Here is a 26,549-nt window from a genome sequence, read left to right on the forward strand (position 1 = left end):
TAATGATTACATCGGACAAGCCATGTTGATATCCCAACAGATTTTTCTACTACAGCTTCTAGCTGTAATGATACCGCATAACGATAGCTTCAGAGCACTACTTGTTTGTAAATTTGGTAGATTTAAATTAAATGATAACAAGTTCTGTTACATTTTTCATAACAAATATGACGCCGTCCACAAATTACGTAACGCTCAAGGGAGAGGGGGAAGTACAATCGAGCGATACGGTCAATACAAAAAATTTAGGACTTTTTTACAAAAAAGCGTAACGGAAGAGGAGGGGTTGTTAAAACATGATGATTTTAGCGTTGCGTTATAAATGAATGCTACCTATGTTAAACGTTTTGTTTTTATTCTTTTGGCTCGAATGGTCAATATCACAAAAATGATCAAACTTTTTCGCGTCAATACAAAAAAAAAAAATCCAACAAATTTTGAAATTATTTTGTTACAAAAATTATTGCAAATATTATAATAAATCTGTTACGAAATTATGTTACAGGCAATTATTTTAATATGCATAATGTAACAAATGTTGTTATACACCTGTTTGAATAAAAAATACAAGTTTTGTTATAGTTTTGTTTCTAAAATAAGAACAAATTTTGTTACAATTTTGTTATGGTCATTCACATATAAGAATCCTTACAACAAAATTATATCAAATTATGTTATTTCTAACAACGGTTGTTACAATTTTGTTATGATCTTGTTAGGTGCTTCTGGTCGGGAAGCTTATCGACGATCATCACGCCCAAGTGTTTGACGGAGCGCTTTGACAGGACAGTGCACTCTCCTACACTGATCTCTGTCTGCTGCTCCGACTTCAGGTTGTTAACAACCGTCACCTCTGTCTTGTGGTGAGCCAGCTCCAGTTTCCTGGAACGCATGTACGCCTCCACAACCTTGATCGAGTGGTCGGTAGTCAACTTCACCTCCTCGATCGTTTCACCGTAGACTTCGAGCGTAATGTCGTCGGCAAATCCGACAATCACCACTCCCACTGGATACTCTAACCTCAACACCTCGTCGTACATGACATTCCATAACACCGGACCCAGGATGGAACCTTGCGGGACTCCTGAGGTTATGTGAAAGCACTTCCGACCCACCTCCGTGTCATAGACTAGTACACGATTCTGAAAGTAACTTCCGAGAATCTTGTACAGGTACTCCGGTATCCCCAGACGAAAGAGCGCATCGGCAATACCAGACCAGCTGGCGCTATTAAACGCATTCCTTACATCCAGAGTCACTACCGCGCAAAAGCGAATTCCCCTCCTCTTAGACTCAAGTGCTTTCTCGGCGGTTTTTGTAACCGACAAGATAGCGTCTACGATGGACCTCCTCTTCCGGAAGCCGTACTGGTTACTCGAAAGACCATTTTCGCCCTCGGTGAACCTCAACATTCTATTGAGGATGATCTTTTCGAGCACCTTCCCCGCCGTGTCAATCAAGCATATTGGTTTATATGCCGACGGGTCTCGGGACGGTTTCCCCGCCTTTGGCAAAAGTATCAGGCTGTGCCTCTTTCAAGCTTCTGGGAAAACTCCCTCGTCCAGGCATTTCTGCATAGCAGACCTGAACATCTCGGGAGCCTCTGCAATAGCTACTTTTAAGGCCAGGTTCGGAACTCCGTCCGGACCTGGGGCCTTACCTACGCTAAGGGACTTAGCTATCCCCACAAGTTCCACATCGTTGACCCTCTCCTCATCGCCAGCCCCAGTCCCCGAGTATCCTACGAAAGGAGGCCAAGGACTAAAATCATGACGCGTAAAAAGTTCTCCAATGATCCCCTCTAACATATCTGGAGATTGCTCTGTAGGAGTCATCACACCTCTCGTCTTGGCCATAACGATCCTGTAGGCGTCACCCCACGGGTTCGTATTGGCACTCTGACAGAGACCCTCAAAGCAGGCCTTTTTGCTTGCTCTTATCTTGGTCTTAAGCGCGACTTTTGCAGCGGCGAACACCACCCGCCGTTCGTTTCGCTCTTCCTCTGATCGTGCTCGCTGCATCCGCCGCCTAGCCCGTAGGCAGGCGCGGCGCAGGTCCGCAATCGCGTCGGTCCACCAGTAAGCCGGTGGCCTCCCATTTCTAGGGTGGACTCGCCTAGGCATGGCCGCATCACACGCCCGTGAGAGCACCGCTACCAGCTCGTCGCCGTCTAAACCGATTAAGTTTCGTTCACGGCGGAGCGCCTCCCTAAATACCCCTTCGTCGAAGTATGATGTCTTCCATCTGCGAGGGCTTGGCCTTGGCCTAGCCACCTCTTCTTCTATTCGCTGTCTGCTGTTGTTGTAGTCGATACTGTAGCGAACCGCCAGGTGGTCGCTGTGAGTGTAGCCATCATCTACTCTCAAGTTCGAACTACTTGTTAGGCCAGGACTACAAAAGGTCACGTCAATAATTGACTCCGCTCCGTTTCGACTATAGGTACTCTTGGTACCGACGTTAGCCAAGTCGACATCTATGATGGCCAGTGTTTCTAGCAGGATCTGACCCCGCTGGTTCGTGAAACGGCTTCCCCATTCCACGGCCCAGGCATTAAAGTCGCCCGCTATTACCACCGGCCTTCGCCCTGTTAGCACGGTCGTTAAGCGGTCCACCATTTGCGTGAACTGCTCGATCGGCCACCGCGGAGGCGCATAACAGCTACAGAAGAAGACCCCGTTTACTTTGGCGACCACGAAGCCCTCATAGGTAGTAGACACCAACTCCTGCACGGGGTATTTATCTGTCGTCCATATTGCCGCCATTTTCCTGGTTCCATCCGAGACCCAGTTGCCGTTGCCGGCGGGTACTCGGTATGGGTCCGATATGATGGCGATATCCGTCTCCCACTCAGAAACCGCCTGACCAAGCAGTTGCTGAGCCGCTTCACAGTGGTTCAGGTCAGCTGCGTTACCTGCACTGTGATTTGTTGTTCACTGCGGCTTTCTTGAAGGCCGGGCACCTTGAACCACCCATCGGATATCTGTTGTTCGAGGATTTCCCGGTTCAGCTTTGGGCCTTATGACCTTCAGCGCCGCATCGCCTGCACAGTTTGCGCCTGTCGGGGCCTTTGCAGTCCAACGTCTTGTGTCCTGGTTCCAGACACCTGAAGCAAACCTCTGGTGGCTCGTGGAATGTCAGGTGACATACACACCAACCCACCTTTATGCTCCCTACTTTAACGGACTTTTTGACGTCCGCCACAGGTAGCTGAACCAAAGCTATCTGTGTCCCTGCTTGCCCTCTCCGTAGCTTAACGGCTGCGGCGGCCACCTGCACATCGTACTGTTGCCGCAGTGCCGTGACGAGCTCTTCCACTTCGGTGATCTCGTCAATGTCTTTGACCTTCAGAGTCGCCTCATGTGTCAGAGCGCGCTTCAGCTCCAGGATCATCTCGCCCGTACGAGTACGTCTAATACAGAACAGGGTTCATTTGGGAGCACCACTTGGGTGTCGCCAGATGTGTTTTCGAATATTCTTACGTGCGAAGTATGTACTGCTGATATTGGTTGATTTTCGACCGTCTTGATAATTTATGGGATTTTTTTTGGCGCTATATCGGTCTTCGGGTTTCTTTAAAAACAACCGGTTAGGTTAAAAGCCGACGTTTCGAATGTTTATTCATTCATCCTCAGGGCAAACTACAAATTTCACATTTAGTTACTTATTAACATATAACATACAGATTATACAAATTACTTACACCAAACAGTTATTTCTATGTCAAGTAGTTTTTGAACATGGATTTTGGAACGGCTGACAAAATTACACTGCAATATTGCTGACTGCACCCCAAATTGGACTGACACAATAGTGTGCACACACCTTCAAAGTGTGATTGCAGCGCAGGGCTACGTCGGATCAAATTGAGGTCTTCGGTGCACTTATTCCTTGTAAATGGAGGAATAAGTGCACCGAAGACGTCGAGACGATCCGAGGCAAATGTGCACTTTTATCACACTTTTTATGCGTTTCAAAAAAAGTGTGATAGTCCAATTTGGGATGTGGTCTGCAATATTTAAACAAAAAATTCGGACATAGTGACTAAATTCATTTGAATGGGTCTAACATTTAACGTAGCACAAACTTACACAGCTTTCACCCGCGCACATCCAAACGGTTATGAATCAGAATATTTCAAATGAGAGATATCAAAACCCATATGGAACGGACAGGGAGAGATAACAGAGAACATAAAACATAGAGAGTGAGATATTATCTATTATCGCCCTTCGTCCGCGATTGAGTGCAGGAAACCCGAATAAACTACATTCATATTGCTCGTGTCGGTTCTGAAATTTACCGTTGTGTTGTCACAAAAGATGTGACACATTTCGAGTATTTGAAGCGCATGCAGCCGGTTGTCCTGTTCTACGATCTTTGTTTTCGACAGATCGAAACGATGATCGTTCTCAATCGCATGTACCATTAAAGCCGTCTTTTTGAATTCTTCCTCCCTCTCGTTCGCCCCGAGTGGATCAGAAGACTTCAGCTCTGTATACCGATTGATGAGTGATCGGTGTCCAGAGAGGAGGTTTATTAGTTGCTGTGTTGTCAAGCTAATGTAGGAAGCGTCGCAGTCAATGCAGGGGATGCGATAAATCACATTCCGTTGCTCCAACTGTGGCGTCTTATCTTTTAGCTTGGAAAACAACAACCTATTGGTTTTGACGCATTTGAAACTTAGTGTGATGCTGGGAAAGTTTCTTTTAATAACTTTCGCAAGAGCCGGAGTGAGGTTATTGGCTTGACAACACAGCAACTAAAAAACCGCCTCTCTGGACACCGATCACTCATCAATCGGTATACAGAGCTGAAGTCTTCTGATCCACTCGGGGCGAACGAGAGGGAGGAAGAATTCAAAAAGACGACTTTAATGGTACATGCGATTGAGAACGATCATCTTTTCGATCTGTCGAAAACAAAGATCGTAGAACAGGACAACCGGCTGCATGCGCTTCAAATACTCGAAATGTGTCACATCTTTACTTTTGTGACAACACAACGGTAAATTTCAGAACCGACACGAGCAATATGAATGTAGTTTATTCGGGTTTCCTGCACTCAATCGCGGACGAAGGGCGATAATAGATAATATCTCACTCTCTATGTTTTATGTTCTCTGTTATCTCTCCCTGTCCGTTCCATATGGGTTTTGATATCTCTCATTTGAAACATTCTGATTCATAACCGTTTGGATGTGCGCGGGTGAAAGCTGTGTAAGTTTGTGCTACGTTAAATGTTAGACCCATTCAAATGAATTTAGTCACTATGTCCGAATTTTTTGTTTAAATATTGCAGTGTAATTTTGTCAGCCGTTCCAAAATCCATGTTCAAAAACTACTTGACATAGAAATAACTGTTTGGTGTAAGTAATTTGTATAATCTGTATGTTATATGTTAATAAGTAACTAAATGTGAAATTTGTAGTTTGCCCTGAGGATGAATGAATAAACATTCGAAACGTCGGCTTTTAACCTAACCGGTTGTTTTTAAAGAAACCCGAAGACCGATATAGCGCCAAAAAAAATCCTATAAGGTACTGCTGATTGCCATCCCTCTAGCACCAGCGAATGTCACAACGCGTAGACTAATGTGCACTAAAATGATCATTACTCAGGAACGAAAAAAACACATTTTGAAAATTTCACAGAATATAGCTGCTTATTAATTGCTGCAGAAATTTCTTAACAGATTGTAGAAGTTCTTCTGGCGATTTATTCAGAAGTTTCATCCAGTGATTTATCCTGGGGGGGTTGTTGGCGGTGTGTGTTTGCACTAGTTTTGTCGTGCAAAAAATGTACCAGAAAAAGAGCAGAAAATTTATTGCGAATTTTTGGCTTTCTTTGATATTTTGGCTTGGGAAAAATAGTTTCGCCCCCATGACTTTTCAGCAATTCCTCTTTGATGCAGGAAATGCTCCAGATGTTTCCCCAAATATTCCTCCTGAAATTCTTCAAGTGATTTCTTCATAAATTCAGATTGTTTACTGATGGAATGTTTTTTGTTGGAATTCCCCGAGTTTTTCCAACAGAAATTTCTCTATATATTTCTCCTTTTTTTGGATTTTTTTTGGGAATTTCTTCAGAAACCAATACAGGATTTTACGCTGATTTCTTTGTGTTTCTCTTAGAAAATCTCAAGAATTTCTTCATTTAAAAAAGATCATTCTCCAGTTTTACATTCAGGGATATTCAGCTTCTTTAGAAATGTCTTTAAGTAATTCCTTCAAGAATTCTTCCAGATTGGTTTCTAATTTCTGCTAGGTTTCTTCAAAAAAAATTGTCTAGGAAATATTTCAGAAATTGCATATTAGATTTTCGTCTATTAAAACTTTCTGACATTTAAAGAAATCACAATTCCTCCAGAAGTATCTTCAGGAGTTCTTTCAGATTTGCTGCAGAAAGATTTATAGGAACCCTTTTATAAATTTATTGGAAGATTTGTTCCAAAATCCCTCCAGTACCTTGGTCTGAAGTTTTTGCATGGATTCATGAAGAAATTTCTCCAAGGTTCGCTTCAGAGATTCTTCATAATTGTCCTTTGGAAATCCCTTCAATGATTGTCTCAGAAATTTCTCAAGAAATTTTTACTTGCATTCCGTAAAAAGTTTCCTTCACAATTCTTCTAGCAATAGCTCCAGAGCTATCTCAAGGAGTTCCTCCAAAGGTACTTTGGAAAAAGGGAATTCGTCAGAAATTCTTTGAATTACTTTATGCTAAAAGGAGGGAGGGTGGTTCATTAAAGTGTGACACCACTCACAAATTTCAGAGGTTCCGTACACAAAACGTTTCAACAACAGGTTGAAATAGACAATTTCACTGTAACGTAATTTACGGACATTCATATGAATCAATGGAGCAATTTTAGAAGGAATTCATAGAAGGTTCGCTATAAATTATTCGAATTAATTATGGAGAATTTTCTTAAGAAATCTCTGTAAGAATTTAAAAGGGAATTTCGAAGAAATTTACCTGAAGAAAACCTGGTAAATTATCTCAAGGTCTCCATAAAAAAAAACATTTCTGAAGGACTAAACATTGATCAATTGGTTTCAAAGCTACTGGTGTTGAGAAACCGTATGTGTATATTGGAAAATCATATATGTATATGACTGTCGTTTCGATTACCTTAGAAGAGTACCTATGCAAATAAGGGAAATTTATTTATACATTGCATGACAAAAATCAAGGCAAATTGGGGTAAAATGGGCAACTATTTGTACCATTCCGAGAATGATTCTAGTATTAATCGATAAACCGCATTTGTATAACGAAAATTATCAATGATTTCATGTTTTGTAATAAGTGACATTACAAAACCAAACAAAATATGTTACTATCTAGCAGTTTTTGGGGAGCTTTAGGACATTTGGTCGAATGACATTTGGTCGAATGACGTTTGGTCGAAAAACATTTGGTCGAAAGTACATTTGGTCGAATGGACATTTGGTCGAAACCCATTTTGTGGAGGAAGCATATGACATTTAGTCGAATGGACAATTCGTCGAATGGACATCTGATCGAAAGGCACTAATTGATTAAAAGAGATTTGAGTGGAAAATAATATAGATTTCGGTATCATAATTTATATGTTACATACTGAACTTATTTGGTTGAAAGTACGTTTGGTCGTATAGCAATTTAATCGTATTTAATAATATTAAACATTAAAAAGCAAATATTTTAGTGCAGTGTAGTTTTCGTGTTGAAGTAGTTGATTTTCCATCGAAGATTTCTCCTTATTTTCAATCTCGGCTCTTCTTTCAAGTTTCATCATTTCATTGCGTTTTTGTGTAGAACATACTGGCTTTTCCATCAAAGATTTCTCCATCTTTTCAACATATGCTGTTCTTTCAAGTTTTTCATTTTACTAAGAGTGGACATTATAACTGTTGTCCTTTTATCGTGTATTTTTCCTTCTTTGAAACATAGGCAATTCTTTCACGTTTAATCATTTCATTGCGTGTTCCTGTACCAACAGAGGAATGTTTTAGAAGAAATTTCTCCTTTTGAACACAAGCTGCCCATTCGACTAAATGTCATATGCTTCGTCTTCCACAAAATGGGTTTCGAGCAAATGTCCATTCGACCAAATGTCCGTTCGACCAAATGTACTTTCGACCAAATGTCATTCGACCAAATGTCATTCGACCATATGTCTTTCGAGCAAATGTCATAGATTCTTTTTGGGGCATGTAGGGTAAAATAGGGAAAAAATCATTCAAATCGGGCCCATATAGCCGAGGCGGTAAACGCACGGATATTCAGCATGACCATGCTGAGGGTGACGGGTTCGATTCCCGGTCGGTCCAGGATCTTTTCGTAAAGGAAATTTCCTTGACTTCCTTGGGCATAGAATATCTTCGTGCCTGCCACACGATGTACACATGCAAAATGGTCATTGGCAGAGGAAGCTCTCAGTAAATAACTGTGGAAGTGCTCATAGAACACTAAGCTGAGAAGCAGGCTTTGTCCCAGTGAGGACGTTACGCCAAGAAGAGGAGAGGAGGATCATTCAAATATGCGCATGATTACTGTTAACTTCCAATTGCACTTAAAACTAATTTCAACGTTCCATGTCTTATAAATACATTTTGATTCTCGTTGTTTTGGAAATAGTGCAAAATTGGGCAAATAGGACATCTCCAGAAGATGAATCTGGAGATAATAGGTTAAGCGCTTTTTGTTTATGCCAAAAAATCAACTTCAAATCAGTAACATTAAAACATCATTCATAATTATGTAAAAAAGTGAATCTCCAGCAGTTGTTTGGGCATATGGGGCAAAATAAGCATTTGAAAGGATTTTCAATGTATTCTTATGATTGCTATTATCCTCTAATTACACTTACAGCTATTTTAAATGATCTACAGTCGTGTTTGTTGTTTGAAAGTGCATTTTGACTATCTTTTTGTATAAAAAAGGGCAAAATGGGGCAAAATAGCCACTTCCCGGCGACGTTAAAAAATCCGTTTTATGGGTCGATTTTGCTCACTATGGAGTGGTTTGAAATTCCACGTTCGGCAAATTCTGGACCACTCTAGTGAACTAGCTATCAACGAACCTCACAACCTCACAACCATCGAGAGGGTCATTCGCTGTTGTACAGCCCTGAGGAGACTGGCGACACACTACAGTTTCGTTTGTTGGAAACTGACGCGGCCATGTGTGCGATGGCAAGCAGCAGAGTACATATAGCAAACGAGCGAATAATATCTGATTCTGAGATGTGTGTGAATTGAACGCGCCCGGCGCGAAAGACAGCGGTCCGGTCGATTGTGCGCATGTGTGGGTGCGATGATTGCCCACAATGATGATGGGAGTGTGAGGTGGAAAACGCTCGTGGAGGAAAATTGCCCAACTTTCCTCTCGGCGGATGGCAGTGGTGGTGCAGTTAGCAGGACTGGAAAAGTGTTGCCGAAGGGACGACGGTGGCGGTGAAATTTCACTTCGTGCGTAGTTGTGCGCGCGTGTGCCCGACCAGTTCGATATAGCGAACGACGCGCGAGGGTATGTTGGTGTGCGTGAGTGCGATCAGCACAGGGCAAGGTGCTGCTGCGACTGCTGCTGGTTCGTCGACTGTGAAGTGAGGCTTCAGTTTTTTCAGTGGGTAAGCAGTAGCAGAGGCAAACGCATCTCGCGCAAGAAAACCGTGTAGCAATCGACGGAGTGAAGCGTACACGCGTCGTAGTCGCAATCGTCATCGTGTCGTCGCCGTAGTCGTCGCTAAGTTGTCGACCTCCAGTCGCAAAGTAGGAAAAAAAGAAAAAAAATAGGCAAGAAGAGTGTGATATTGTACGTAAAAATATCGGTATTATTTCGGCCGTACACGGGTGGCAAACAAAACTCACGTAGGGTCAAGTGGGGTAAAATGCCATTTTTCAAACTTTCATCGTTTTCAATGATAATTAGTCTCATTTGTTAGGCTTTCAAAGTGGTAACAGCAACTAGACAATATTTGCTCGATACTCCAGCAAAAATATTCACTAAATTATTGTATTTTCATCGATTTTTAGCGACTTTAAAAACTGATTCGTAAAACGGAAGTGGTGCAAGACGACCATCTGCCGTGGGGTAAGATGCCACTTCATGAAAACATTCAAAAATTACGTCCATCAGTTTTCGTGCATTTCCGACTCCTTTTCCCCCCTCTGTCCCGCTTTTTCGTATACTCAATAAATGGAGTGTTACTCCCCTCCCCGCAAAACGATGGTCGTAATATTTGAATGACCCCTAACATGAAAAGCGTAGACATCAACAACCATGCGTCTCCATGCGTGCCTCAATCTCGTTGGAAACACTTGGCTGGTAATAAAATCACCAGAAAACCTTAATTGCAAGCACGAAAAACCGGAAGTTGCCAGTTTTCATTGGGAAATCAAAAGATTTTTCGTGGGTTTCGTGGCCTAGCTTCTAGAAGAATGTTCGATGCAAACGTATCTTGACACCATTCACCAATACTAATGATCAAGTCCCATTCAGGAATGATTTTATGAGTTGGGCCATTTTACCCCATCTTGGCATTTTGGGCTCTGTTCCCCTAGTGCAAGCATAGTGTGGATTAACGAGTGCGATCGATCGCCGATTTTGCGTGCGGGGTTCGAGTGTCTTACCCCTTTGCGGGAGAGCTTGAGGAATCGTGTGATTTGCGAAGAAAAATGACCTCCTGAAAAGCGAATCTAGCCGGGATTGCATTAGTAAAACAAACAACTATCGGTGGATTTTCAGCGCAATGATTACAACAGAGTGAACTATGTGTGAGTATCTTTCGTATCAATCTGATGTCTATTCGCATAAAATTGACTGCCATCTGAGATGCAATCAACACTCCGCCAGTGTTGAAGGCTTTTGAAAACAATTTTTGACAGAAGTGGTGGTCGATGTTTGCTGGCGCAGAGTTCGATACTGCCAACTACAAGTTTATGGTTGGTGTTCTGCAGTGCGAGGGAGTGAAGCTTTGGAGTCGTCGCTCTAAATTTGTTTCAGTGTGTTTGTCTTGATAGTCGCTTCCGGGCAGTGTTGCGAGGACAGCTGTTTACTGTGTTTTTTACGGAAAGCAACTTGTGATTGTTTGTGATTCTGATATTTTAGCTGACCCAGGAGGACTGTAATATTTTATTGTTGACCAATACAGTGACCCCAATTTGTAAGAACGAGTGAAAAGTGTGAAAATTCTTACCATATCTCCAGAAAGTAGTAGTTGAAGTAACCAGAGTCCTTGAAAATTTGAGTTGTTTCGAAGTAGGGGAAGTGCTGCCAAAGTATGTACGAAAAAAAAAAACAAAATGTACGAATTTATGATCCAGATTTACATTTCGAGTTAGTTGTTTACTTGAAAGTAAGTTAGTTAGCAACTTAGTAATCGGATGTGTTATATGAAATTATTGGGCGTGATCGAATCAACCTGAACGCCATACAAGCATTGTCGCAATTGACATTCTAACTGGATTTATTTTTGTTTTGTGATAGATTTATCGGAGCACCGCATATTCTTATTATTTTGGTCATGAGTCTCATGTAAATTTTTATTTGCATGAGTAAGGGCTACAAAATACTATTCAAGCTATTCGACAGGGTGTCTAAGCATAACTCAAAATGAAATTCCCTGAATTTTCCTAGTTTTTCCAAGGGAAATTTTAAATATTTATAATTAAAAATTACCCAAATTTTTTAAAAGTTTAATATCTTTTTTCAACAATACTAATTTATCCCCAAAAATTAAGGCTCAAATGAGATTCGCATATTATTCAAAACTGAAAAAGCACTTTTCTCCAGAATGAAGAAAAATTGAACAAAACTAGCGTATCCGATTGTCATAATTGACTAAATAAATAATCGGGCATTCTTATTTTCTTCGATTTGTAGATCATTTTTGGAAAAAGTGCTTTTTTAGTTCTGGAATATTTACCATTCTCAGTGGAGCCTTAAGCCATTGAGAATGGCAAATATCCCAGAACTAAAAAAGCACTTTTTTCCAAAATGATCAACAAATCAAAGAAAATAAGAATGTCCGATTGTTTATTTAGTCAATTATGAGAATCGGACACACTGGTTTTGTTCGCTTTTTTTGTCATTCTGGAGAAAAGTGCTTTTTCAGTTTCGGATAATATGCGATTCTCATTTTAGCCTTAACATCTTCCAAGATTTCTAAGAGTTGTTCCTAGGATTTCTACCAGAGTTCATCCCTGGATTTTCGCAGAAATTTTTCACAAGATATCTGTTGGAGTACCTCCCCATATTTCTTCCAGAGGTTTTCTGATATGCTTCCAGAGTTTCTCGCTGGATTCCTCCTTCTATGAAGGATGGATCCATCCAAAATTATTCAAAGTTCCTTCATGAATGTCACATAGCGATAGTTTTCCAATATTTCTCTTGGATTTCTTCAAGGGATTTCGTCCGTTGCTGCTCCAAGGATTCCATGAGGTTTTCAGAATTCCTCATTATTAATCCTTAATATTTCCTCTTGGGATTGCTCTTAGAACTAAGCATGATGCATTTCCAGTCATATCCATTGAACGGTTCTAATAGACGGTGCTCTAAAAAAATGCGCTATGTACTCCAAATACGTTGACCTTAAGGTCCTGTCGAGATTTCTTTAATAAGACTTTACGGAGTTTCTCGTATGATTTCGGGTAGATTCCTTCGAATATTTCTCCAAGAATTTCTTATGAGGAATTTCGTAAGTTATCTCGAAAGACATTCTCAAGAGAATCCGTGGAAGATCTCTCAATAACTCTGGAAGTACCTGTTAAAGAACTCCCTGAAGTATCCAGAATCTCATTACAATTTTTGGTAAAGTCTCTGGGAAGAGTTTTGGGAATAATGCAGAGAAAATCTGAAAAAAAAAGAATCTCAGGTGGATCACCGCAATAAATCTGGTACAACTATGAAAAACAGCCTGGCTTTGAAAGAAATCATGGGAAAAAATCAACAAGAAATATCAGCAATAGCTCCTGTAGAAATCCCACAAGACACTCCGGAAAAAATCTGAGGAGAAAGTTCAGGGTAAATTTTGAAATCCCAGGACCAACACTGGAAAGAATCTTCTAAGAGAAGTTCCAGAAGAAACTCCCAGAGAAATCTCAGGTTAAACTTCATAATAAACCCTGCGAGAATCTTTAAGAAATATTCAAGTTTAAACTACTGTAGAAGGTACTCAAGAAGATAGAAATTTCCTTGAAGATTTTACAAGAAAAACTTTGGAAGAAATCTCGGGAAAAACTCCTACAGAAAGTTTGTAAAAAACTCCTTAAGAAATCCTTGCAGGATCTCTAATCCAAATCCCAGAAGTAACTCTTGTAGCTACTCTGCGAGAAGGTCTGGGAAGATCTCCTTGGAATGTCCCAAGAGGAACACCGGAAGGAATCGCGTGAAGTCTTTAAGAGGAATCCCGAAAAAAAAATCCTTGAGAAACCCTAGTACAGCGGTTTTCAGATCGTGCACCGCGGTGCACTTGGTGCACCGCAAGACATATCAAAAGTCCTGCCATCGCTTTAACGAACAATTTTCAAAAATACCTTGTGCACTGCAAACTGCAAAACGAAGTTCCGAACGATCACTTTATAAATTTCTAAGGTTCTTGTCGACGGAGAGTTTTACCCTTGATTAACTCTCCTAAGATATTAGGCTAGGCTAGCCTAATAGCACTAGCGTGGTGCTAGCGTATTTAGTGTATGTTCAGCGAGCCTTTCTGGGTCATATTGACCCCAACATCCTTTCCAGGCAATAGCAAAGAAATTTAACAAAAATCTCGTGAAACATGTAAGAATGATTTTTTAATAAATCCGGCGTGGATATTCCAACATAATTTATTTTACAAGGAATTTGTAGTGCATCTTCAATTACCTCGCGGAAATCTCAAAACAGAAATTCAACCTATATTGCTACGAATTTTCGTATACCTGGGAAAGGGTCTATCAAGAATCTCGCAAGCAGCTTCCAGGAATTTCTCTCAATTTCCCATTGCTTATAGACATTTTGTTCTTCAGATTTTCTTATGAATCGGCCAGAAAACAAGGATGAAATTTACCGAAAGTCTAGTCAGTTATTGAAAATTTGCCAGGAATCTTCCGAGAATCCAGTAATAGTGGAAAAATCCTAAAAATGATTGGAGAGTAAACGCAGGAGTTCGTCGAGGTTATTGTTAACTTGTTAGGAATCCACCGGGGATTATTGTTGTCCTATTTTTTTTAAGAAAACCCTCAACAACAGAACAAAATGTCTTAGGTTCATCAACAGTTTCACTCGTAGTAAGCTCCGACAAGTTATAAAAAAGCTAACCAATGTTATACCGTCTACCCCCCGTTGGTTTGACCGCTTCTAATGTGAACACTTTTTAATTTGACCCCCGCTAATCTACACATCGTTCAAACTAAAAATGGTTAAAACGTCATGAGCAGAATATCAAACGGTGTGAAACAGAACTCAGGATTAAAACAAAACAGCAAACCGCCCTTAGGGTTCAGCTATCAGAAGGCCGACTCCAGAGGCACGTTATCCTCCATTTGCATGAAGAGTCGTTCAAACAACGGGGGTTGATGATAATCAAATCAATGGAAAAAGTATTTCAACATATGTCGTTGCACCAAGAAGACACTTTTGAAAATATGACAGTGTTTTAAGAAACTCTCAAATCGGATTCTTTGACTATAGTGAACAGGTGCACCGCGAGGCAATTCATTTCCCAAAACTGCACCGCGTGCCAAAAGGGCTGAAAACCCCTGCCCTAGTAGATCCAGGAGGTATTTCTGAAGAAGATCCAGAGAGAAAACCAAACGGAATTTCTGGAAAGATCCTTGTAGAGGTTTTTTTATATAGATATTAACTTCCAGGTTCATCCACATCTTTGTCGTGGCTTTTACAAAATACTAACAATTCAGTTCCATAGAGATTGGCTCTTATTTTGAGTAGATCTAAAAGTACTAAAGTTAACTACTTTTTATTCATACGACCCAATGTTTTGTTTTTTTTTATCGTAGTAAAATTTCCCTCACTACTCGAAATTTAATGAGTATTCCAGGTTTTTCCTTGCTAAATAAAATTCCGTTCAGGTTTCCCGGTTTTCCAGGTTTTTCCAAGCAGTAGACATCCTGCAGGTTTAATAATTTGCTCTCTTCAAATCTTATACATTCTATCTGAGAGCACGCAATTTTGACGTTCAATGTTTACTTGCATCTATAACCTGTTCCCTCTTTAGGTTAATGACTATAATTGAAACAGATGTTTATGTATATAAATTCAAGGGTCTCCTTCAACTGCTCTTAACCTTCCGTAACTCGCGCGGTTGACTACCTGCGTCAGCACCACGCTAATGCTGAGTACAAAAAGCGAGATTTTTTCAACGTGTTGTACAAAATACAACAGCGCGATCGCTCGTGGGTTAAAATATAATGCTCTTGTTAATTCATTCTCAGATATCTCAGTCTACGTAAAAAGTCCAACGCAAGCATTTGTTTATGTAAATATTCAGCAATTCCTCCAGATGATTCTCCTTGATTTTTCTCATGGTTAGAACCAGGTTTTATCTTCTCAGTTCTGGAAAGATTCCTGGAAAATTCCTCCCATGATTTCTCCGGGAACTCTTTCCGGTATTTCGTTCACGATTTCTTTTGAGATCTCTTCAAGAATTTTTCTAAGGACTCCTCCAGAAATACATTCTACAATTCTTTAAAAGGTGACCTAGAACTTTTTCAGGAACTCTTCTTGGGATTCTTACGAGATTTTACGTATTTCTCCTGGGATTCCTTCGTTGATTTCTCTCAGGATTTCTACGGAGATTTATTTAAACATCACCTGTGTTTCCATCAGGGATTTCACCATAGATTGATCCAATGATTACTTTGTCTACTTCGCATAATTCCCGCGATTTTTTCAACGATTTCCCCCGGGATTCCTTTCGGGATTATTTCTGGACTTTCTTCATTTGTTGTTACCGAGTTTTTTTTCCTGTGATTTTTTCAAGGATTTTTCTAGGAATTTTTCAGAAATTGTGCTGGGAATTCTTCCTGGATTTTATCATTTATTTCATCCGTTATTTCTTTTAAACATATTGTCCGGAATTCCATCAGGGATTCCTTGATTTATTGTCTCCGAGATTTCCTAAGGAATTTCTTACGCAATTCTTTCACAAATTATTCTTCGAACTGCATCAGGGATTCCTCTAGGATTCTTACTGAGTTCTCTCCCTGGTTTCCTTCAAGGGATTCCTCCCGAGATTTCTTCATTGATTGCTACTGGGATTCTTTGAGGATTACTCACATGATTCCTTCCAGGATTTTTCCGGAATCTTTCTCGTACATTATCGAGATTTTATTTCAGATACCTTCAGGATTCTTCCTGGCGTTTCTCGCGGGAATGTTTCACTGGTACCTCCCGAGATTTTGTTATTTTTTTCGCGTTTGTTTTAGGGATTTTCCTCACGATTCATAGAGAAACTCTTTCAAGGATTGGATTCTGCCACGGATCTTTTCAGAGATGCATTCCGGGAATTAGTTTTCAGTCTTGAGCTCCCGTGGTGGTGCAGAGGGCCGAATTGAAAGATCTTCATCCTGGACGATTGTTAGCCATCGCCTTGACCTGTGGCGAGGTTAAAATTCTGTCGTCTTCCTTTATTACCTTGTTGACGCTGCGCCACCATGAGCCTCTGCGTCTGCCTCTGCAGCGATGTCCTGCTGGGTTCCAATCTAGCGCTTGTTTGCAGATCCCATTCCCGCCCTGCGTAGAGTGTGGCCGACCCACCTCCACTTGTAGCTATCGGCTTTTGATTACATCAACGATGGAGCTCAACGTTGGAGTTCCAATTGTGAGGCTACCATGCACGAATTGTATACCGCATGCATTTATTGATAAAGACCTGCAGTCGTTAAGCGTTCTCCACTGATACACACCAAGTTTCACTGGCGTACAGCAGCAGGGATTTCACGTTCGAGTTGAAAATTCGGCTATTGGTTCGTCGACTAATCTGGTTGTTTTTCCATACATTTCTCGCTAAGGCGGCCCTCGTCCTCTTGATCCGTGCACTTATGTCAATTTTGGTGACACCATCGGCATCTATTTGGCTACCAAGATATTGGAGGCTTTCAACATTCTCTACTGCTTGCCCAGCTACCATGAAGCTGGAAGAGTTGATCGCGTTTACTTCCTATGATTTTGACTTGAGCTTTCAGCCAGTTCGAAGGTGCTCCACGATTTGGTACACGATCAATCGCACCTACCAGGATCTCGTCGATTAGAATGAGATACACTAGCGGAGATAGGGTACATCCTTGTTTCACTCCAGCAACGCCCAGGATAGGGTCGGACAAGACACCGTTGTGCAGTACTCTGCACGAAATGCCCTGTACTGTGCTTCAATGAGGCCGACGATTTTCTCAGGGACACCCTTGCGCCTGAGGGCTCCCCACACCCTTTTCGGGCACCATTTCTAAGACACCTTGCTTGCACTAAGACTAAGTGCCAGTCGACCGGAAATGCCGCTGTTTCTCATATGTTGCAGAATAATTGATGCAGCAGTTGTCCGGATACTATGGGGTCAGATTTGAGCGTCTCGGCTGATAGGCGATTGACCCCCGGGACCCTATTCTATTACATGTTACGGATGGCTGAAATTATGGAGCTTCGGTGTTTACACGGGTATACATCGAACCCTTGGCGGATCTTGCTGAGGTGTTAGTGGCGTGGGCGACACTTGCAAAATGTTTCCAAAGTGTTTGAACCAGCGTTTCAGCTGATCAGCCGAATCAATCAATAGCTATCCATATGTGTCTTACACAGGCATCGTAGCATAAATCTTAGTCCCACTAAGGCGACGTGAGACATCGTAGAGAAGACGATTGTCGCCGGTGTTTGCGGCTTTCTCGACTCCTCCAGCTAGGGACCCCGTCAACGCTCTCTTGTCCCGCCTACATGAGCGCTTCACTTCCTTCTCGAGAACCGAAGAGCGCCAACAGGCAACGGCTTTGGCTCCTCGTGTTTTTGCTCACTCTATCGCGGTTTTGGCGTTCGCGGTTTTGGTTTTCGCTCCTCTATCTTCTTTCAGATGTCATATGTGACCTAATGCTTTTTCTGGGTGCACAGCTTAACCAAATTATTCTCGCCGGTGGCGATAAAGGCGTTCTTGATGGCGCTCTATTGATCTTCTACCTTCCGGAATATCCAAAGCACGGTTCTCCAGCTCCTCGGCGAAGAACCTTATCACTGCAGCGTTTTAAATGTTAATTCAAAGCTCATTTTTAAGATGTCGCTAACGTCGCATAATAATTACAATCTTGTACCGACTTTTCGAACCCTCTAAGCAGAATACCTACTCCACTGGATAACTGACATTGAGGAAGATTACAAGTGATAGTCGAAATACACGTATCTGTCAAAGGATAAGAAAAATATGGCAGAATTAAAAGGTACGAAACTAATAACTACAAGTTATGATATTTAATTCATTTCTGTCGAAATCAAAATTACTCAATACTAGAAATCAAAACAACCAAACTTTTAAAACCTTCTATCGATTGAAAGCGCACGGAGAGGGTGACACGCGTGGTGATGCTCTGCTGCTCCGTCTGACTATGTTGTATGCGATTTTTCCCTTCCGTGTGCTGGTGCTGCACTGCACACAGCACACTTATATGGGGCGACCCGTAAAAACAATGTGCATGAAGTAAATCAGCAAATCAGGGACCAAAGCCAAGCATGCCAGTAAGCAAACGTGAAAAAATACTGCAGTAAAGGTGTCGTCGTGATACACCGAAGTTGGTAGTTTCGTTCAAGGAGAACGGAGTTATATGCACCTCTGGGAAAAGATTTTGATAATCAGTCAAGGAAATTTCGTCGTAAAACCATGTTCTATCATTACCGGCTTATTAAGTTCCTATTTAGTAAAGTTTGCCGCTCTGAAATTGAAGAGTGGAATAGGATAAGAATTGAGCTCAGACGGCTGAAACGGGAAACTCGCAGGTATTCGGCAAGATCAAGGGTGACGAGTTCGATTCCCGGTCGGTCCAGGAACTTTTCGTAAAGGAAATTTCTTTGATATCCTTGGGCATAGAGTATCTTCGTACCTGTCACACGATATACACATGCAAAATAGTCACTGGCAGGGGAAGCTCTTAGTTTATAACTGTGGAAGTGCTTATAGAACACTTAGCTGAGCAGTTGGCTTTGTCCCAATGATGACCATGAAAGAGAGAACATTTAAATTAATGGAGGTTTCATGACATAAGCGCATTTTATACCGATTCCCATCGCTGAGTTAACGCGAAAGACCAGCCAACAAGAGACGACGCTAAAGCTGACTTACGACGACGTACAGCGACGGACGAGGCCTGACGACCAGCAGCCAAATCGACAGCCTCTGCAACACATCTACATTGTAGGACAGACTGCCTCCTGGCTCGATTTATTATTACTGGGGTATTGGCTGGTTTGGTTGCACTTTTTTTTACTACCTCTCTACTGGGTTTGAGACATTTTCTGTATGTTTTGTGGTACGTACCTACCTACGCAAAGCAAATCCAGGTGAAGAAGAAATGTGTATTGAGAACAGTTGAAGTTTTCACCGGTCTATTTTTGCCAGTTGCAGTCTTATTACTTCTGTTTTACCTTTCTAGTGACTACGGTTTATGCTGCGCTGAAACGATACATTGTTTTTATCAAATACTTAGATAAATTACTCATAGCTCTTTCGATACACCAATCAATAACATCCTTGCCATTTTAAAGTAAGCTGATTCCCCCAAAAGTCGTACCTTTGGTCCTATTTTTTACCATTTCTTAACTATTTACCCGTGATGATTGATCTTGAATTTTGGCAGCAATCTATGTTAAGCACTCACGAATCGAAAAATTAATTTATAAAAATGTGACAATTTGAAGAATAAAACCAAGGAAGAGAAGGCCTTTCCATATAGTTGGATTATTAAGCATTTCTTCATCTACTTTCCTTTGCTGATGCTTTGCTTGCAACCATAATCCCGCTACCTCCACCGAACTGATCTTAGGTGCTCTTGCTCAGTCTATCTCGACTCAAGTAATACAAATCGTACTGTACTTTGTACACGCGCAATTCTTACCACTTCCGGACGATGAACTAGATGGCGATACTGTTGTTTCTCGGGGAATGTTTTTCCCGACTGACAACGCAATACTCGAAAAAATAAAAATCGTCCATCAAGGCCGAAAACCGCTTCAGTCGAGTATCGATCTTATTGGACTCATTCGCTTGTGATTCGGTGGCGTGGTTGAACGCGCACGCGACATCGGTGGACGAGGAAGTAAGTATAAAAGCGTATAGGCACATTTTGTTTTCCCCATCATCGTCCAATAAATCAACAAACCGTGTGGACCGATTTGACCTTACGGAAGCCAACACGAGACAACAAATTGTTCTTGACTCTTGGACTGTTCGTTCCAGTATGCGCCAGATGTTTCGTTGAAGAATGCACGAAGGATGATCGTGCCAGAGATGCCAGATATACAAATTTTTCTGAATTATACATACTTTTGACTTTCTATACAGACAAGATACAGAGTACAGAAAAATACAGATTGTCAAAATGTGATACAGATTTCTCCAGAAACCATTAAATTTGAAATTATTTTCAATATATTTAATGAAAACTTTATAAATTGCTGCTTAAACTTTAAAGAATTCAAGAAAATTAGTACACTTTCACACATATGTAGGAAAAATAAATACCAGCAAAAAATATAAACCGTCAAAAAGTAGTACATTTTTATGAGATTCTACTGAAACCGAGGACTCTCGGTGTCTACTATACCCTCAATTACGGCGATACAGAAAAATCTGTATCGATACAGATTTTTGATATAATAATCTGGCATCTATGGATCGTGCTGATATCTGCTTATTTCTGAGGGCAATTCCTTTGTTTTATTCTTTTCACAGTAGTAATTTGCTGAGAGCTAAACTATGAACTCTTAAGGAATTAGGTGGAAAACTTTGACTTTAATAATTTAGGCAAATTTTAATCTATCTAAGGGCCGATTTCTTCACCTCGGCTTTAAATAATCATTAATTTACCTTAATTATTTAGAATAGGGTCTTGTACCATTTGGGCAAGTGCACCTATTTTACAAAAGACACTACACCGTCTTCAGCCAGAGGCTGCACAGACTGAACATTACTAACACGAGCCAACACATATAACACCCAGTGACCAAAAGGAGAATGTTCCGTTTGACGAAAAGTTTTCACCGACTGGAGTGGGAATCGAACCCGCACTCCGATGCTTACGAAACGCTTAGTTGACTGGCGTCGCTAATCGCACGGCCACGAAGCCCGCCATTTTGGGCACTTTATAGCGGTTAGTGGTTTCAAACCAATTAATTTGAATTTGTGTATAGGGTTAGATACTGTACGCATCCCACCGTGTGCCAAAAATTAAGTTATTAGGCATACAATTGACTTAGTTATAGCAGCAAGTGCCCAAAATAAGTAACCTACCAAATGGTGCACAACTCTAATTGTCATGAATGCTAGAAAATCTGATGTTAAGGAAAGTAACAACGAAGTTACACATTGTTCTCAGGGTATTTAGAACAGCTTTGACTTTCAGTAGAAAAAAAAACATCAATTTTGTGACAGAAGTAGTACCAGATTGACGAGAGAGCGAGTAATGGCGCTTAAGCCTAGGCATTAAGGTCAGGACACATGGCGTAAATAACAGTGTCCCATCCTTGGAAGCTGAGGACCAAGGAGTGACATTAACCTTTTTATCAAAGTCACTGCCAACGATTTACGTGTATTTTGATATCAGATAAACGGAACGGTTGATACGAAGTGTCACTGTTCTATGACTTAAATGTGGAACCAACGTTGGTTTCCACAGCAACGTTTCATATCGCTGCACAGTAGGCCTGGCCGATTTAATGCTTGTAATACATCTCCGATGTACAACAAGTATGAATAATGACAAGAAAATCTTATAGAAGCCGTCGATTCTTTCATTTTCCAGGATTCTTTCAATAAATGGCTGTGTATGTGAAGACTAGACTAGACTAGACTAGAAATAGTACCAGATTGGACGAGAAAAATAAAATTTAAATAATGATAGAACTTTCCAGAAATTCAAAAAAAAAATCCTGAACAATCATGAAGGAATTCCTGATTAAAGAAATGATAAATTCTTGAAGAAATACAGGCGGTGGCCAAAATATTTGGGATAGGAGACTTTTTTTCTCTATCAAAAAAGTTCCTCATGCTGTAACTTTTCATAGAGTGCATCAAAAAATCTTAAATTTTGATTGTTTATCAACCAATCATATGTGCATCATTGGTACAAATTTGAGCTGGATTGGTTGATCTCTCACGAAATTAGGATTGTTCTTGTAAAACACTATTTTGTAGAAAACTAATTCTTGAACTGTCAGTAAACCAGTGGACCGGATTGAATGAAATTTTGACCGTTTATCAACAGTATATTAATGCTTCACAAGTTTTTGAAACATAGGTACTTTTTGAACGTTGGAAAAGGTTATGATGGAATGACACTTTTTAAATCCTTCTCGAAAAAATCTATTTTTTTACATCAATGTAATAAAATTTCAGTTTTGACATCCAAAGGTTTTCTACTTCTGTTCTCTGATATGTATTTCTAATAAGATATATATTAGAGCCGATTTGGATTGAAGGAAGAGCACATTTATCAATTTTTGTGTGGCATTGTAAATTTGACTTATTTTCCTCTCTATGGGTGAAATTGTCAAACCGGAATAACTTTATTCGCCGTAAAATAATATTATCTTTAATAACGTCGTTTGTATCAATATGTTGTTGATAATCGTTAAAAATATCATTCAATTTGGATCACTGGTTTCCGAGATATGACAGATCAAAAATTAGTTGTCTTAAAAATAGTGTTTTACCGGATTGCTTCTAACTTCGCAAAAGGTGCACATATAATAGGTTGACAAACAGACAACATTTGAGAATTTTTGATGCACTTTATGAAAAGTTACAGCATGATGAACTTTTTGTGGGAGAAAAAAAGTTGACTATCCCAAACATTTTGATCACCTTCTGTATCATTCAATTCCTAAAAAATGTCTGATTGATTTATGAAGCAATCTTTGAGAAATCTTCACAGGAACTCAGAAGGATTTTTTTAGGAGATTCCTGAAGGCGTTCTGCAAGAATTTTTGAAGAAATCCTCGAAAATATTTTCGAGGAATTCTCGAAATATTGCTATATGTATTCTAGAAGGAAAGGTTCCTTGAAGAATCATGAAAAATAGTCTGGAAAAAAAGATAAATCAATTTTGAAAGGATTCTTTGAGAATCTTCGTTAAAATCCTGAAAGCATTCTTGAATGCATCTTTGAGTTGTTTCTTAAGGCAATTTTTATGCGATTTAAAGGGATATTGATGAATTAATCAAAACAAAATCTTGAGAAATTCCTGAAAGAATTGTTTACGAATTTCAGAAGAAATCCTTGAAATATTTCTGATAGGATTCAAGAGAATTTTTTCTTGACATTTTTGAGAAATCTTCGGCAGGTTCCTCCCGATGAAATCTTTGTAGATATTCTGAAGAAATTCCCGTAGGAATTTTCATGAGTTTTCTTAACAAGTCAACATCCCATAACACATGACAAATATTTGGCCAAACAAGCCCGACAAAAGGCACAACGTGACACAACGTGAATCATGGCGGCAACCTAGGATGAATGGCAGACTGTGCGGCATCTTTGAGAAAACTCTTGATGAATGAAATTTCTGAAATAGTTTAATGGGGTTCTTAAGATATCTTAATTAATACTCTTTGTAGGTGTATAAGCCCGCGCCTAGATCATCTCTGGACGCTCGTTTTTTTTTTCGCTTCCCAAACAAGAACTCACATTATGTGATTTTTTGGCAGTGGGATTCGACTATTTATACTTGCTTGGTGGGAAAGGCATTCGCTAAAACATCACACAAGGTTCGCTCCATAATGAAAACTTAATAATTTCTATGCATTTTTATTGAAATCATTAAAGATTCGATGAGGCATTCCTAATGCACTTCCATAAAATTTCCTTCTCTGAATAATAATCGTGGTAATAATTGCTAGAGAAGTTGCTGGAACTACTTCAATGATCCTTTAAAACAAATCCTGGAATTGCTAAAAATATGTTCAATGAATTCCTGAAGGAATGGTAGAGAAATTGTAGCGATATTTTTTATGAGTCTCTTCAAATTTCTGGAGGCAATCCTGAAGAGATGCCAATTTAATTCTCGAATAACTAACAAAGAGATTTTAAAAGGCAAATCTGCAGAGTTTCAGAAGTCTTCAGATTTTTCAAAAAATGTGATTTTTCAGTCCATTGACGAGGAGTTTTGAGGAACTTCGAAAGATTTTTCGACGACATTATGGAGATCTGATTTATTTTATGTGGAATATAAGAAACAATTTCTGGTGAATCACTTCAGAGTTTTTGAAAAAGAACCCCTCATGGACATTTCAAAGGCATTTTAAAGGACAGGGATTCTTGAACAATTTTTAAATAATTATAAAGTGTTTTTTAAGAATTCATAAGGATTTCCACTAAAATTTCCGAAGAAGTGTTTTTCGAAGATTTTTTCAAGAAAGGATTCGAACCACAGAACCTTGTAAAAAACAAACAGCATTCCTTAAAGAAAAAGATGGCTTCGAATTTCTTTTAGTTTCATAAAAAAACTCATCTAGAGATTTTCCAAATTAAACATACCAAACTTAGTATAGTTAGTCATTTACACCTTGCCTTTAAAAATGCTTAAGGTATCAATTTTTTGGAAGTCCTCGCCAAAAAAGTAAAGAAAATGCATTTGGTTACTCAAATTGATGAACCCCACATTAGTTAGAGCCACAAAAATTTTTGTGGATCCCTCAATTTTGATCAATGGTTGGCTCATTGGAACTGTCATAGCTCGAAAGTTCCTTCTTAAACTCCCTAAAAATGAAACGTTGTTGAAAAAAAGAAAGGATAGAGCTAATATTTACAGTTCTAGAAAGTTTGGTCGGCCCATTGATTTTGGAAGCCATTTTCGATTTCTTACCACATTTTTTTCCATCATGTTGGAAACCACCGATTTTCAAAATTATCAATTGAAAGCTGAGCTACTTGTACACAACATATCAAAAATTAGAGATGTCTTTTTCCAAGGTTGCAACCATTCATTTGCAAAGATTTACATTCATTTGCTATTATCTCAGTTCAGAAGCATGCTATCGAAAAACAATGTATGGATGAATTTAACCTTATAGTTTTTTCTGAAAGTTTGCCGAATAACATTGGGGTCGCACACGCATACCAAAGTCGTGAGCGAGCTGTGAAGGCAACTTTCCACAGCGTGAATGAAATTTACATTCACCTCGTGGAGAGTTGCCTTCACAGCTCGCTCACGACTTTGGTATACGTTTGCGACCCCAATGTTCTTCGGCAAACTTTCAGATAAAACTACAAGGTTAAATTCATCCATACATTGTTTTTCGATAGCATGCTTCTGAACTGAGATAATAGCAAATGAATGTAAATCTTTGCAAATGAATGGTCGCAACCTTGCTTTTTTCCTATCAAAAGCTATTCGCAGTTTTGTGAATTTTGCCACGTATATATAATATACCACGTAATATTTGAGGAACCTATTTCCATGCGCACCGGCAACAGCATCAGAGTTTACGGCTGCATGTATACACATACCCACGTGCAGAAAAAAATTGGATTTTTTTTCGCTTCCGTACCAGGAAATAACATTTTATGATTTGTCGGTAGTGGAATTCGATCCCAGATCCTCGACTTGAAAGACAGTCGTTTGAAAAATTACACAAGATCTGCTCCAAAAATAATTCTTAGTATATTCTTGTGATATTTCTGAAGAAATTCTTCAAAAAATCCTGTAGTAATCCTGAAAAAAATTCTAAATTTTCTCTTAGAAACGGCTACGCAGTCTTTTAACAGTGAAATTCTAAAGATTACGAAAAAATCTACAAAGAAATTTAATGAAATTTTTGATGTTCTGGATACATTAAGTGGAGTTTCTAGAGAATTTGTGATGATTCCTCCTGTATTCAAGACATTTTTGAGGAATATTCCTTGTAATAGTTCCCAAAGAAAGTCTTGAGGGAAACTTTTCGGGAATTTCAGTAGTATTAGAGGATTACTAATACTAAGGATTAAAATCCTAAACGAATAATTGGGGAATTTCTAAAAATATGCTCAAAAAATTCCTGAGGAAATATAAAAAAAATATTGCGGTATTTTTTTAGGTATATCCTTAAAAATTCTGAAAGCATTCCTTAAGAAATGATTTGGACATTTTTATAGGACTCTTAGAAAGATTTTTTGCAGATTTCCTTAAACAAATCCTTATAAAATTTCTGAGAGAATCCTCTTCTTCTTCTTCATCTTTCTGACCCGACGTTCCAACTGGAACTTGGCCTGCCTCTCTCCAACTTGGTGTTGTTTGAGAATTTATACAGTTATTAATTGGAGGGCCTTTGCCAGCCATTGCATGAATTAGTATCTTGTGAGGCAAGTACAATGACACACTATGTCCAGGGATTCGAGAAAATTTTCCC

At 39.7% G+C, this 26,549-nt stretch overlaps 1 protein-coding gene across 4 annotated transcripts in view; it reads left to right on the forward strand.

Moving 5' to 3' along the window:
* Window positions 1–26,549, forward strand: part of LOC109432289 (single-stranded DNA-binding protein 3) — a 165,555-nt gene that overhangs the window by 43,758 nt on the left and 95,248 nt on the right. For 3 of the 4 annotated variants that reach the window (XM_062855501.1, XM_062855503.1, XM_062855504.1), the window contains exon 1: window positions 10,542–10,756. The exons of the other annotated variant lie outside the window; for it this stretch is intronic. The gene's annotated coding sequence lies outside the window, so the exon portion shown is untranslated. Of the gene's footprint in view, window positions 1–10,541; window positions 10,757–26,549 lie in introns of those variants that run through there. 4 annotated transcript variants of the gene reach the window in all.

Source organism: Aedes albopictus, chromosome 3, assembly GCF_035046485.1.
Source record: "Aedes albopictus strain Foshan chromosome 3, AalbF5, whole genome shotgun sequence".
NCBI lineage: Eukaryota > Metazoa > Arthropoda > Insecta > Diptera > Culicidae > Aedes > Aedes albopictus.